General features: G+C 39.4%; 1 pseudogene; it reads right to left on the reverse strand.

Annotated features, from left to right (window-relative positions):
- Window positions 1–3,733: 3,733 nt before the first annotated feature.
- LOC116857927 lies at window positions 3,734–4,917 on the reverse strand (annotated as a pseudogene).
- Between the last annotated feature and the right edge of the window lie 11,626 nt (window positions 4,918–16,543).

Raw genomic sequence — 16,543 nt, forward strand, 5'->3', positions numbered from 1 at the left:
TAAAACTTCCCCTTTTGTAGAGGAAATTTACATTAGAAATAGGGCCTGTACAAGGAAGGGAGTTATTATCAAAGATCACTTTTTTTGTTTCTTTGTTTTGGACTGAAAGACTTATCTGCATGGCAAAGCAACCTTTGTTTACCAAACATTTCCTCTTCTCACTTTCCCAAAAATTACTTCCCGGTACCCCGCCCCCCTACCCACACCACTTCAAGACCCAGAACCCCATGACTTTCTTTAGCTCAGGATGGTGTATAAGCCCCAATTGTCTATCTGCCTTCTGAGTCTCATATACTTGTGGGGCTTTCCTATGTTACATATGTAATTAATTTTCTTTCTATTGTTAATCTGTTCTTCTTACGGTGTATCTCAGCCAAGAACCCTAGACAAGTAGAGGGAGAATTATTTTTCCTCTCCTACAAAGCTAAAGAGAAGAAGTTAGTGGTTAGACTGAAGATCCAAAAGCAGGTGGTGATAGAATAGTTCTCAAAAAAGACATTATCATTTGGAATCTGGACCAGAGTCAAAAGGATTAGCATTAATACAGTAATGCATTAATACATTCCTTCTGTCAGGCAAGCAGAGAATGCTATATAAATATACTTTGGGTTACAGAGAAAAAAAACCAGAGGGTGTTTACTAAGTATGAGAGCTTAGATTTTACTCAATAGAATAGGAGGAAGTTCATATTTCATGTCTTCAGGTGAAAAGGGTGATGAGAAAGGTAATGAAAATTATGGAAATTTTATAAAGTACCTCCTTGATCTTATAATACCTTAGTGAAATTCAAGACCCCAGGAATTTAAACAAAGAAGGAAAAGAAGGGAGGAAATAGAAAAGAAAGGACATGTGTCAAGGGAGATATTGAAGGAAGATCTGAACTTTAGGGAAACAATCTGCCTTTCAATCCATTGAGGAATTGCTTTAGAACATGTAATTAAAATAATAATGATGAAAGAAAGAAAGAGGGGTGAGGGAGGAAAGAAGGGAAGGAGGAAGGGAGGGAGGGAAGAAAGGTAGGAAGGAAGGAGAGAAGGAAGGAATGAAGGAAGGAAGGAAGGAAGGAAGGGAGGAAGGGAGGGAAAGGAAAGAAAGAAAGAAAGAAAAGGAAAGAAGGAAAGAAAAGGAGAAAGGAAATTATTTTCCTGGAAAAAAGTTATATGAAAAGACAGTACCAAAAAATAAATAAATAAATAAACACATTGATATATATGTTACATTTTCAACCAGACTAGCTGAATTAATATATTCTAGAATTCACTTGCTTTGGTAATCTCCAAATATTATCATCACATATATTTTGAAATTAATAAATTCAGTAATAAAATCAAAAAATATTTACATGTCAAATGGAACTCTGGTTTTAAACAGCCAAGATTTTTATCTAATAGTAGAATTAGCAGGCATAAAAATGTGATAAATTTTTGTTATACTGGTTTGTGTGAATGGGTAAATAAAAGTGACGCTGGTTATCCATGTTCATTTATTACCACAATCATTGCTGTTAATGGTAATTGAAAAGATTTATTTGCATTTTACCAGGTAAGGCAAGGTGAGTATTTTATATAGATTACAATTCCTAAAGAGAGTATTTGAATTTGTATCTACTACATTGTTTTTCAAAGAATGGCAAAATCATGAAGGAAATTTACTGCATGCCTGATTGCAAATGTTAGTTGAAATGCACAAATTTCTTCTTTGAAGTGTTTAGAATACTTTCCAGAGACAAACAAGGTTTAATTTAATGATGGGATGAAAGACCTGTGAAAATAAAATATAAATAAACTGAAGTCACTGTAATTAGAAAAAAATGAAACAATCCTATGTTCAGAGTAATTCTAAAAAAATTGTCTAAGAAAAGCAGTTTTTGGACTGTGTTGCTTATGATGGTGCTATTTTTCATTTTTCATTTCTCATTTCTCTTCATAAATCAAGACTCTAACTCTGTATTTAGACTTTAACTGATGATCCCAAAAATACAATGTCTATTTCAGCATGAGTGCATAGTCTACTGTGTTTTCTCATGTTTTGCTCCATGATCGTCATTATGTATGAATGAAAGCAAAATGCAGTCAATATTCATGATGCTTCATCTCAATGAAGAATGTGTACTATAAACTTAACAAAATTGTAGCACAGATTTTAAAAAATGACATTTTAATGATGACACTCAAACAACATTAAAACTCTTTTTTTAAAGCAATTTCTCTAATGATATTTGATGGTTTGTGGAGTTTTTTCACTGCTTTGTTTCACATCCAAAGTTGCTTTACATTAAAATAATCTGCCATTTGCAAGAACTAGATAAAGTGGACTTCAAATTTAGTTCTCAAATATTTTCAGAAATCTTACAGTTTGCAAGTTTAAAAAATGCTGTGTACAGCAGCCCATGAGCAGCAAAGGCGCCATACCAGACTATAAGGATCACTACACAGATTTGAAACCATAGTGTTTCTTGAACTGTGTTCTGATTATATACATAAGAATCACTGTATTTTCCTAAAAAAAAAAAAATAATAATAAAAAATAAACAAAAAACCCTGCATTTTCCTGAACTATCTGAGAGCTATTGAGCCTGAATTTCTTAGGAATGGTAGCCAGCAAGCTACAAATTTAACATTTTTCCCAGAAGACTCATCGCCCTTAAGTTTGGAAACCACTGCCTCATGTTGTGCCATAGTCTGGCAATTTTCACAGTCGTTGGGAAGGGAGGACAGTGATAGATATGTAGAAACAGGTTGAACACTGAGTGAGGATTTCTTTGCTTGAAACGTAGACCATTGTAGACTTAACCATCTACATTTAGATGAAAGAGAGATACTGTCCTACCTGTGCTAAGCATAATTTTAAGATGATCCCTTCCAAGATATCCACTGCATATAGCCTGCATAACCCTTGGGACTGTGAATGTGATGAATTTTACTCCTATTATTAAGGTTCTTTTATATGGGACAGTTGATTTTAAGAAAGAAGGTTTATCCTAGGTGAAAGTTGATGACTCCTTAAAAGGGACTGGGCTCTTCCTGAAGTCAGAGATTCAACAAGGTTCCCCATTGCTGGGTTTGCAAATAAACCATGGGCCATGTGGCAAGGTATGCTGGCAGTCTTCAGGATAGGAGTAGACAGAAGCCCCCAGATGACAGCCTACAAAGAAACAGGACTTTTGTCTTAATAACACAGGGCACCGAATTTAGTCAACAACCTCAGTGAACATGGAAACAAATTTTCTCTCACAACCCCCAGATGAAAATAAAGCAGGCCAAGAATTTGGTTTCAGCTTCCCAAGATCCTGAGTGGAGGATTCAGCCATTTCTCCTTGAATTTCTGACCTACAGAACTGTGGTCTAACAAACGGGTGTTATTTTAAGTTGCTACACTTATGGTGATCTGTTCCACAGCAATAGAATTAAAATATTACTTTAATATTTTAATACACGGATATGTACTCACTTAGCCCAAAAAGTGACTCTGGCCTGTGATGATAGTATAACCCAACCAACATGAGCTCACTCCTTGATGAGTCATAGAAAGAAACCACACCAGCTGAGTTGTTGCTAGTTTTAATTGTATTTGCAGCAAATAAGATGGGTGGTGGGGTAACTTTGAAAGCTGTGACTCCCCAAGGAAGGGTGAATGGGTCCTTTTTACTTAGGATTAGGATGAATGTTGAGATAGGAAATCTTTTTTTTTTTTTTTCCCCCTCAGTTTGTTTGTGTTTTCTTGATGCTAGTGCTCAGGCCTTGACCTTGTACTTCAATGGCGAGTATAGCCCCTCCTCCTGCTGTTGTTTCTTGGTCTTCAAGTTTTCCTTGGGCTTGTTCAGCCAGCAGCACATGGCATGTGTCTTCTTGGACCACAGATCTTCTTGGCTTAAACATCTTACCCTTGAAGAGTTTCCTGCAGTGCACTTTCTGAGTCTGGTTGATGATGGTGAGAGCACAGGTGATAGATTGGCAAACAAGTTCGATCTTGGAGAGCTTGGAAGCCACACCACCTGCCGCTTTGTTGGTGCGCAGCTGGGACAGCTTCAGCTTTGGGTCTTCTAGTTGCTTAAGCAGCTCCTCCTCCTTCTTGACAAAGGTCTGGAGGCTTAATCTTGGCCAGGTCTGCCCAATCTGCCAGCCCTGAAGACTTGTATTTAGAAATAGGTACGAGGTCAAGCGTGAGCCTTAAGGAAACATGCTATACATACATTGCATGTTATGTAAGTGAGGCTTGTGCTCCTCCTGGGGCAGAGATTTTGTATTTTAATGAGATAACGGTCATTGTCAGTCATTCCAGAAGTCATTCCAGGCCCATGTGTTTAGAGATGGGAATTAGGGGTTTAGCTCAAACTGGCCTGGGTAGTCTGGGTCACCAGAGCTCTTCTCTGGGCAGTTATTACTGCTTGAAGGATAGTTTCAGTTCCATCACAGTATGTTATGCCTGTAGGGTCTCTTGTTAAGAGATAAACTGGAAAGAAAAGTTTAAAGAAAATGTGGGACTAAGGTCATGGGTATAAGCAGGTAAGCAGTAAAAGTCAGGTCTTGGCGCCTTGCTGGTGACAATAGGTGTGATCTGAACACAGCCACTCTTATGCACACTTTTACTTCCCTAAACCATGCATACGAGTGAGATTGGGGTTATGAACGAGCAGATATTACATACTGGAGTTAGGTTATAGAATCACCAAAATCTGTGTCTAGATTAAAATTTTTTTTTTTTTTTTTTTACTAAGAAATCCTTGTAGGAAGAGCAGAATCCCCCAAATTTTGAAATTCTCCCCATCAGAATTGATTTTTAAGAACTCTGAAAAGTTTACATATTATAACCAATATTGTAAGGTAAATTAATATTTTAATCGCTCTTACCAAAGAGGCATAAGGGCTTAATTGGAGTTGATGGTCCAAGATTGGGCACTAAAGCTGCCAGCACCATGCCTCATTCTCAGAACAATTCTTTTCCTCACCAAAGAGAAGCTCATGAGTTCGTCCATTCAGCCAAAATAAATCAACTTTTTTCTCTTAATGTGTCCATAAGCAACATCTACTTCCCATTATTTCTTGTGGTCATACGAGCATTTCATTGACTATTTCCATAAATAGTTCCCACATGCCCATGCCTCCTTTAATGACTTTGTGAGTCTAATAAGCTGATTAGAACTCCTTACCCCTGCTGTGGCCTCTGCTAAACGATGTGAAAATACCCCTCCTGCTGGGGTTGCCCCGCCAGCAAAATTCAAATGACCCGCCAACAAGTACATCTGTTGTAATTTGACTTTCTTTGCCCTTGTTACATTTTTCTACCATTCTAGAAGACCTTTAATTTTCCCCCTTGAGGCTCTAAATTCCTTTTTAATTATTTATTTGTAGAGAGTCTCTTCTACAAATAAAATCAGGTTAATTCATCTTCTAGTTTAACTCTTCTGGAGTTTTAACCTGTCACTTGCTCTCTCAAACCTCGCAGAGTCCCTAGCTAATATGTCTGCAAACATGACAGGGTCATCTGGTTTGCTTTACGCAGTCACCGAATGTTCACTTACGGGTCCCAGATATCCTGACTAACATCTGTACGGTTGTGCTTTTGCTGAGGAGAGACGTAGCAGTGAATCTCTGCAACACCCAGTCAATAAGATTTTGGCAAGTAGTTTTGCTAAACCCAGGAGGTAATTTACAATGGCGGAACGTTCAGATGAAAACTGTCGAATGTTTCATCAATCTTCAAGAAATATTAAAAACAAAACTGGGTTTAACGGAAACATTTCTCTTTTTTGGACTTTCTGATTTATACATTCCACGCTGGCATAAAGGATACTTGGTCCTTTGCTGGTTTTGCCTTTAGCCTTGTCCTCCTATGGTAACACCAGTTCCTCCTTTGGGTGGGCAGCCCATCCCCCTCTTCCCTCTCTGGTCTGGATCAGACAATTTTGAAACCTCTGATTCTAGGATACACCTGTGACCTGTCCTGGCTAACCGAGGCTGCATTTCATGGACCAGAGTGGGAAATTCATTGCTGTCGTGGGCCAATATTGTCTGGGGATTTTCATAAAATCATTGGGAAAGCTGTCCTTTTTCCCTGGGGTTTGTATGTAGGTTGAGAAACCTCTGAAGCCTCTATTGACCAAATTTGCTCTTAACAGAGGAGAATCTGCCCAACAATGATAATAACCTCTGAGAAAGCAGAACTGAGAAGAGAGAGTGGTTATTTCAGTATATTCTATCCTTTAAAACTCTCCACCTAGCCATGCCTGAAGATCTACTGCCCCCAGCCTTTTCAATTACTTGAGCCAATCAATTCCCTTTAATAGTTAAGCTCCTTTGGGCTGGGTTTTCAGAGTCGCAACTAAAAGAATCCTGCCTTATAGAAAAGGTCTCTTTCACAAAAGTTAAATTAATTCAAGACTCTACCCTTTGAATTTAGTAAAAATGACATTATAAAGCTAATTTATTGACTTAATAATTTTTGAATGGAATACAATCACACTCCCGAAATATACCGTTGGTGACCATTTTAAAGTCATAACCATTTACATAGTTTGAATTTTTCCAGTATTTAAAGGTACTTCAATGATATAATCTCATTAATTCTTACAATGTCCTTTTGAACTAGCCAGGGGACAGGTATGCTTATCTAATAATATAATAGTCCTGTTCTCTCTTGTACTTCATGACACATTTCAGTGAAGGTTGAATAACAAAGCACGAGGTCACCTAAGTAAGCACCTAGAGAAAACAGTAATTACTTACCCAATGGTGTAGGTAGGATATCGCTGTGGAAATCTGAGTAAAGATTATAGCACAAATTCATCACCTGTGAGGAATTGTGTGGCCAATAGAACTTTTAATAATGTAGGTACATGGAGATAAAATTTATGTGGTACGTATTATATGCACTATATACATATTTAATCTACACATTTTAGTGAAAGCCCTTCTACTTCATTATATGTATGTTCTATGTAAGATAATGCTTCTGGATCTATTAAAATATGTCAAATTACTTAAACCCGAATGCTGTGCTTTATGAATTCATATGGCTGCTTTTGATAGTTTCCCATTTTTTGAATTCTGTGGAATTTCTGTACTTTTCAATAAAACCTTTCTTATTTGAGTGGAATTGAGTGAGTTGCTATTCCTTATGAAATGTTTTAGGATTTTAGGAGTGTTTACAGGAGGCATTTTATTCTATTTTATTAAGATTTTATTTATTTATTTGAGAGAGAGACAGAGAGAGTGAGAGAGAACACAAGCAGGGTGAGGGGCAGAGCGAGAAGCAGGCTCCCTGCTGTTCAGGAAGTCCAATGGTAGGGCTCAACCCCAGGACCCTGGGATCATGACCTGAGTTAAGACAGATGCTTAGCCGACTGAGCCACCCAGGTCCACCTAAGGCATTTTAATTCGTAGCCTTAACAAATCTGGATATAATCTACCATACGACATGTTCAAAAATGTTCAGAGAAGCACTAGTCACAGTAGTGAAAAACTGGAGATAAAACCTTAATATCTATCAACAGTAGAACTGGTACATAGATTTGAGTATATTCCTATAACGGAATATTACAAAGCCATGAGACTGAGTTAAACACAGAAAACAATATGGATGAAATTCCAAAACAGTGTTGAGATAGTGAAGCTGGACCCAAGACAGGTTGGTGAGTGAAGGTCTACAGTAATTAAAAAAGAACAGTGGTGCCTCGATGTCTCAGTTAGTTAAGTGTCTGACTCTTGATTTCCACACAGGTCATGATCTCAGTGTCCTGGGATAGGGCCCCACATCAGGCTCCCTGCTCAGGAGGGGGCCTGCCTCTCCCCTTGCTCCTCCCCCTGCTTGTGCTCCCTCTCTCACTCTTTCTCTCTCTTTCAAATAAATAAATTAAATCTTTTTTTTTTTTTTTTTTTTTAAGAAAAAAGAACAATAAGGGGAACTTTGAAGTACTGGGTGACAATAGTACTCTTTTCCTTGATCTGAGTCTTGGCTATACAAGTATGAATACATTTCAAAAAGCCATTGAACTTTGCTATGATGTGTGTGCTTTTCTGCACATGTTTTATAGTTGAGTAAAAGTTTGCTCAAAAAGAAGATAAAAGTTAATTATCATATAACCCTTTATATTTGTATTGAACACCACTTTCAAAGCACAAGTGTTATTTTTCAAAAAGCACATGTATTATCCTATTTCACTCATTCGTTCAATAACTGTTTATTTGTTTGTTATCCTGTCATGATCGAGGTAGAAGGCAAGGGTCAGGGGCTGCAACACAGATTAAAGTAGACATAAACCTGCTTTCACAGAGTTGATAGCCAAGCCAACTTATGCCCACCCATAACGTTCCTGTGAGGTGGGTAGAGTAGGCATGGTCTTTTGAGTTTTGCTTATCTGTTTGTTTGTTAGGATGGGAGACAATTAAGCAGGCTTATCAGATTTAGAGAAGGACCCTTTGAGAGGCAGCAGATGCAGTATGTGAGAGGGAGGGAAGGATTTCAAAGTAAGGCCCCTGAGGAGGACAAGAGAAAGAAACCCAGAATGTAGGAGAAAGGAAGAAAAACTAAACTAGGAATTGTCAGGGGTCATATGCTGTTTGTCAACAGAGCGTGGAGTGGAGCCAAGAACCTGACACTTCAAGCATATTAAATTAATCTGCTCTTTATTGCTGCCTTCTAGAATGCCAACAAACATACACACACACACACACACACACAGAGACACACTTTAAATAAGGAGCTTTGGTTCTATGTACATAGTTCACCATCATCTGTTGGTGATGTGTTGTATTTCCCTCAAATGAGTCATGCAAGACACAGTCCATGGTTTAATACTATGGTGGAGTTGTTTGCTTTCTCTGTCAGTGGGGAGAACTAGAATGGGAAAGAGGGAAATGTGAGAAGTGTGAGGAAAGGTCAGAAAATAAAATAATGGCACTAACTGAAAATATGGAAGGAAATTCCTCTTTGGAACTCATTGATTTGGATAGTGAATTTCTGAACACCTTAAGATTTGTCATCAAAATGTTTTCTAGAAAAGCAAAGACCTGAGCAAGAGACAACGTCATGGGCCTTGGGGAAAAGATTCCTTTGTGTGTTTGTCCAGGTTCTTCAAGAAGCAGACAACAAGATGAAAGTAAATGTGGAAAATATTTACAAGAGGGAGTGTCTCTGAGAGGAAGTGAGGAGGAGGCTAGAGGAACTTGGAAGAGCTGAGAGACTGCAATATAAGTCTGACTCCTGTAAAAGAGACAGGGAAAGAATGAAGGTCAAGTAGAGAAGCTTACGTTAGGGTGCATTTCTAAACACATTAATAATAATGTCAATGGGGGTCCTCAAGCAAAAGTTGTCCATCAGGCAAATCTCCCATTGCTCAGGATTGAGCCTGCCTTAGTATTCCTGCTGCACTCAGTCAAGGGCCTGGAGCAGCCCCCAGAATGTGGCACTGTCATAAATGTTATGTATCTGAGAGTGCAGAAGTGGGTGGTCATACATGAATTATATTCTTCCCTAATTAGAGACCTAAGTGAAGCATTTTCATGGCCACAACACCTTACATGTCCTGAACTTTCCATTTTGGATAAAAACGAGATGAGATTCATTTTGGGGATAAGAGAATCTGGGGATTTTTTTAACAATGTAAATCATCATCTGGATTCTGGGATGTCTGGAGATAGGTAGATAGATAGATAGATAGATAGATAGATATCACTATTTTAGAGAAAGCCATCATCTGATAGGTGACGGAGAGTTGTCTCTGATAGGTGACATCAGACAGTGGCTTGAATCAAGTGAGGAGGTAATCCACTTTGGTATCTGTGAGGGAGCATTCTAGACAGGGGGAAGAGTAAATGCAAAGGTTATGCAGAGTATGTATGCTTGTCTTGTTCCAAGAAGAGCAGGGAAGCCAGCTTAGAGACAGAGAGGGAGAGTAGAAGAAAATGAGATCAGGGAATTAACTGAGGTCTGGGTGATATTGGCCTGGATGCCATGAGAGAAGCTGTAGATTCATTTCCCAGTAACATGGAACATTCTCAGAGAGCTTGGAGCAGAGAATCTATATGATCTGACTTACATTATTAAAGGAATCATTCTGGTGCATGTGTGAAGGACCAATGGTAAACAGAAAGAGACTCCAAAATCATATTTTCCCAACTTCTTAGGATTTCTCTCCCTATACTAATCATGGTCTCAATCCTTATGGCTTGCCTTCTTCATGGGCTTCTTCCTAATAGGTAATACATTCAAATGGGGTAAGTGAAAAACATTTAACTGAGGGTTACATATGAGAAAATGTGAAGGGTAAAAGGAAACCATTAAAAGAATGTGATGCTTTCTATTTTCCACCCATAGGCCTGAAGAAGAAAGAAGAGGGGACAATTACCAGAAGGCAGGAAGAGAACGATTGCTGTAGAAGTGTACCACCAGACAAAAGCTATGGAGAACTTCGTCCTGCTAACCCATGACCTCAACAGAGAGGAGAGCGGAATAATAAAGACCTTGACCCCACTTCTGGACAACCTTTCATCTGCTGGTGCCACCCATTGTGCAAACCTAATCAGAAGTAGAGGCCAAGAGAGCCTATTGATGCAGTTCATACGTGCTGACTTCCTGAAAGAACAGACAGAGAAGGGTACTGAGAGCATTTGCGGGGACATGCAGCAATTAGTCACCACAGAAATGCAGTCTTTATCTTTGAAAAAAGTTATCTGAACACCATGAATCCATGTGCCTCCGTTGTCTTGTTATTCTCATCTCCCTCTTAGAGAAACTTCTTGAATCTACTCCGTGGCACCACCTCTTGATTTCGTCTTCTTTCTTCTGTCCACTTCCATCTGGATTGCACTCCCAGCACTCATCTGAAAGGACTCTGCCCAAGGTTTGCACTAAATTCCTGCTTGTCCCTTCCAGCAATCTCAGTCTCTATTTTATTTGACCACTTTTCAGCATTTGATCATAATAATAACACTCTTTTTCTTGAAGAGACTTTCCTATTGATCCCCTCTCTTCTTCATCTTATCCTTATTAGTTTCCTAGGGCCACCTTCACAAAGTACCACAAAATAGGTGGCTTAAAACAAAAAAAATTTATCCCCTTACAGTTCTAGAGGTTCGAAGTCTGAAATCAAGGTGTCAGCAGGGCGGTGCTTCCTCTGCAGGCTCTAAGAGAAAATGTTTCCTTGCCTCTCTCTGGCTTCCAGTGGTTGCTGGCAATCCTTGGCGTTCTTTGTTTTGTGGACGCACCACTCCAACCTCCGCTTCTGTTGTCACATGTTTTGTGTGTGTCTGTGTTTGTTCCATCTTTTTAAACAGACACCAGTAGTACTCAAATTAGGGTCTATTCTAACCCGGTATAATCTTCTCTTATCTTGATTATATCACATTCACAAGTTCCAGGTGAAAACATGAATTTCGAGGGGACACTGTTTGACCCAGCACAGGCTCCTTTCTTAGATCTTCTTCCAACCTCCCCTTAAAATATGCTTCCCCAGTGTTTCCCTCATCCTCTACTCCCTTATTCTGTATAGATTTCAATCACAAATACCTACAAGGAAGCAAATATGTAACAAAAATGAGTGATATGGTTCTGTTATCAGGAAAACTAACGAATACCTTCATGATAAATAGCAACTGACCCTCAGTCCACAGGGGGAACAGGTGGTGCGGCCTGTGTTTGATTGGAGTGAACTTGTTCTATTCTAAAGGGGACATGCTATTCAGACTCATCTGAGTGTTGTCATTCAGAAATGCAAGCTTGGTGTTGGATTTTTATATAAAATAAGTTAGAAAATGATTCCAAAGAAATGAAAACAAACAACAACAACAAAAAATACCAATATGTGGGAAATAGTATTCAGACCAAACAAAAGTCATTTACGTATCTGGCCTGTGGGGTCCGATTTGTAACCTCTATTCTATGTACACTTCTCTGATGATGTCAAGGGTTACTTATGATCAGCAGTAATTTGCCCTTTAGACCACTTGCCTCTTTAGCTTTAGATGTGCAAAAAGAGATCATAATGGACAGTTACATTTGTCTCCCCACAAGAATATCAAGCTTCAGGTGTCAAATATGAATTTCAGCACTTCCCACCACTAATCTGCCTCTCTCTCATAGTTTCTTTTCTCAAAGAATGGTAAAGTCAGAATTCTGAGAGCCGTCTCAGATTCCTCACTATCCCTTAGCACATGTCTCCTTTGTTATACCCACCTAGTGTCTTAAAAATCCCTCAGATTGATGCCCCAAATCCCTCAGATGAATCTCCTTCTTTTTGTCCTTACTACCTTGATTTATGTCCTCCTCTAAGAGCAGACTTTATATACTAATCACTAAAACCCTTTCAAGTAAATATCTCAAGCTTCATAGCAAAGAGTATGATAGTGTCTTAGTTTAGCTTCTAAAGCAGAGGTTGAGAGAATGGGAAGGAAAAGCCAATAGAAGGTGCATTACCATGATTGCGGCTGTAAACAACACAAGCTGCACCATCTGAGGAACGAACAGAATGCCTCCAAGGCACGGCCACTCCTAATACCAAAGTTTGGAACATTTACTATAGCTGCCTTCCCCCTTATCAGAGGACTGACCCTGCGCCATTTTTGCATTGATTGAGAGGCTCCCACAGCCCAGGGACAAAAAGAAAAAAGATACACAGTACTCGTCTGAGCTGGACAACTACCAGAGCAAGGTGAGCCTGAGCTCACGTGGAACTGTTAAGCACCGCTGCAGCTAAATCCAAGGTAAGCCAAGGGGAGGTGACACAAAGCACTAAAGTCCTCTGCTTCTCATAAAGAAAGCTTCTGGAGAGACTGCAAAGTAACCAAGCTAGGATTTATATCCAGGTCTGACTCCAAAGCCTGTTTTTAATTACCATGTGCAAGAAGTTTCAGCCAACTTTAAAGTTAGAGGGCACAGTCCCCAAGACTGTCCTCAATTTTGACACCAATTACAAGTTTCAGGGGGTTCCCAAAGCCACCCTTGGTTCCACTAAAACAACTCATAAAACTCACTGAAATTTATTATACTCATGGCTATAATTAAATAGAGGGAAAGTATAGAGATTAAAATCAGACAAAGGAGGAGATGCATAGGGCAGAGACCAGGAAAATTCCGGATGTTAAATTCCTTGGTTCCCTCCCCATGGAGTCAGGATGCATTTGTCTCCCAGCACCAACATGTGGTAATAATCATGAAGATTTCCAACCCTGGGAAGCTTACTTAGGCATCAGAATTCACAGTTTTTATTGGAGTTTCATTACATAGGATTGATTGGTCATCCATGTGATGGATCTCAGCCTTGGAGACTACTGATACTTCATGACCCCATATGACTAGTCTCTTTGACATAACTCTAAGGTCCCCTCACCTCCTGCCCTAAGATTATCAGTTGTGACTGGCTCCATCCTAAGATGTGGTCTGGTCATCCCCCACCCTGAAGTAAGATAATTCTCTCAAGTTTGAATCAATTACTTCTCAAGCTGAGGGCAAAAGCCAGGCTTCTCTCTGGGCAATGCCATATTCTTAGCTACATACTACAGAATATGATTAATCATATTCTTTATAACTGTCTTTCCCCTCCTTGAATATTCACCGGCATTTACCATCTTCAGAGTAAGATCTATTCGCTTTAGAACGGCACATCAGGCAATCAAGGTCTGTCCCCTGTCTACCTTTCCCGTCTTTTACTTTCCACTCCTTTCTTGTTTGTACCTTATAGCCCCTCCAAATTACTGGCCCATCCTCTAATGATCATCCTGTCTTCATTGGCAGCCTAAATAGTAAAAGTGGGTGACAGCAAATAGATGCTTACTCACACAAGAGAGAAAGAAAGAAGAAAGAAAGAAAGAAAGAAAGTGTGAGTTACTTTTCTTCTTTTTCCTTTGAGCAGTACAAATAGATTGAGACAAGGTTCTGTGACCTATGAGTGTATGTAGAAACTGTCTCTTGATGAAATGGCATTTTGATGTTGTTTTGGAATATAGGTCAGGTTCGGCGGAGTGAAGTCCAGAGCCGATGACCAAGAGGAAACTCTTGAGTTGTCTTTGGTGCAAAAAGGTAGTTTATTAAAGCACAGGGACAGTACATGTGGGCAGAAAGAGCTGCACTGGGGTTGTGAGGAGCAATTGATTATACTGTGGGGTTGAGGGAGGTAAGGAAAATGGTAGGTTTCCAAAAGAACTTTCATATGCTAAAGAGTACCTACAAGATACCAGAGGCCTTGCCCTTGTCAAGTTAAGGTTGCTTTTCCCTCTAGCAAGACATTGACTGTTAAGATAGTTGGGAGCTCCGTGGAGCTTCCTCACGAGTGGGTTGAGGAGAGTTTGCAGGGTGTCAGCTTGTGCTTTTTCCTTAGCTAGCTTTCTTCTCCCTCATCAGTTTGGAAGAGTAGAGAAGATATGACAGGATAGGAGAGAAGGAGGGATAAACTCTAGTTTGGCGGGTGAGTGGCAGAAGTAGGATTGAGGCTCAATTTCTCATCTACAATTTAGAGCATGGACAGAAAGCTCAGAGTTCTATCAAACTCTTCCACAGGTGCCTTCTTGCCTCAGGATTTCTGCAGATGCAATAACTTCTCCCAAGAAAGCAAATACACATGCACATAATTATTGCACACAGCTCTGCTTCAAGATGCAACTCAGAATGTCTTTTTGACCATTACCCCTTCTTTCCTCTCTGGTATTTACTGTACAATACTCTCCCAACTGTTATCAGGGCAGCTTCTTACTGTGGATTTGTAGATTATTCTCCTGACTATGAGTTGTATGAGAAAAGAAACTGTATTTTTTATCTTTTCACCTGTATCATCTAGCACAGGACTGAGTAAAATTGGGATAAAAAATTATAAACTACATGAGCAAACCAACAAGAAAGAGAGGCAGGAAAGAAGAGAGAGAAGAAGGGAGGGAGGGAGAGAGAGAGTGTGTTGAAAATTCATTTGGTTTGCAGATATGCAGAGGAGGAGTTAATGCCAAGTTTAATAGAATACTATCCCTTCAAACCCCCAATCCTTGGCCCCCAAGCAGCAACCCTGGTTCTGATGGCAGAGTTTAGTTAGCTTAAGGATAACACATGACATAAGCTGAATGACATTAAATGGCTCATGGGTTCATGCCCAAACCAATTCCCTCTGCAGGGAAGTAACATTTCTGTAGTCTTCTATGATACTTTTAGAATCTCTCCAGGCTATGGCAGCAACAGATTTAGTAGACAAGAGGGATCTAGCAGCATATCACATGCACTGAACTGGAAAATGTCCTGGCCAATTAACAGCAAATGTCTGTGGCAATTAACAAACAGCCTGGGAACAAAGACTATCTATGTTGTTGTTATGCTCAGTCCTAGAATGTTTATTGTCTCTTCATGTCTTCAGTTTTATAGTTTCAACATTTGAAAGATGTATATTCCATTCTTTTCCTAGTTTGTAAGCTTCCTTGAGGACCCAAAGCCATCTAATACATCTTTTTATTCATACAATACCTAGCACAGTGTTTGACTCAAAGTAGAAATGCCATAAATATGTTTGAGATAAATTAAAAAATTCTACCCCAAACCTGAAGCTCTAATTTAAGTCTCCTGCTACCAGGGGTCCACAGTCTGGCATGGGCACACATGTTAAATACAGTGGCTTGAACATTTCTCCAGGCTTTTTAGTTGCCTCTATGGAAATTAAAACCAAAAAAGTTAGGTTTGTATTAGGAAGGACAGTTGGAGGTCATTTAGGTCAAGTCTCGCTTTCAGATGAGAAACCTGTTAAATTGGCTTGTCTAGCATAATGGAGCAGGAAATACGGCAAGGCTATAATCAGAAGCCCTTCCCCAGTGTTGCTTTTACAGCAAGCCTTTTCTCATCACTTCTTTCTAGCGATCAGGACAACAGGGTGTATTTACAACAATGCTTAAGAAAACAAAGCACTTTGGTACATTTTGGTAGCTTTCTCAGTGACACACGTCAACCAGCCTTGAATCTTTGTTAGCTTATATTCAAGAGCTACTTTTGACAGTTTGTCATTAACCCTTCCCTTCTGAAAGAATAGAGGCCATCAGCCAAAGTCACTTTTTACTTCTGATTCCTTCTGATCTACAAATTTATCTAATTTCCTCTCTATTAACCTTTGAGAAAGAGGTGTTTCTTCTCCTTTTCAAGGCCAAGATTGCTATCCTGGCACTTGATCTAATTCTTGTCAGTATCTAAGAGATTTGTCCTATGGTCTATCTTCTCTCTTTCCCCAGGCTCAGACCTTTCTCTACGTACTAGCACTGCAAATAGGCTCAACTTTCTTCCATCTTAAAACCACCTGACCCTATGTACTTGAATAATTACCTCCAAATCCTATCCTCCCCTTCTCATTGAAACATTTTGAAAGACTATACTTGGTCTCACTTAGGCAGCGTCATTCATTTCTTAACTCATTGTAATCAGCTCTCCACCCCCAGAATGCTACCGAAGGGCTCTAACCAAGACCGCAGATTGCTGGCTAACTATCAAAAGCAGGGGAAATTTCTAGTCATTTGTTACTATCTCATTTCTTTCTTCTAGAAACAACTCCCTATTTTTTTTTTAAGTTTCCATGACTCTGCACTCATTT

This window comes from Lontra canadensis, unplaced genomic scaffold, assembly GCF_010015895.1.
Source record: "Lontra canadensis isolate GAN:19392208 unplaced genomic scaffold, GSC_riverotter_1.0 scaffold129, whole genome shotgun sequence".
Taxonomy (NCBI): domain Eukaryota; kingdom Metazoa; phylum Chordata; class Mammalia; order Carnivora; family Mustelidae; genus Lontra; species Lontra canadensis.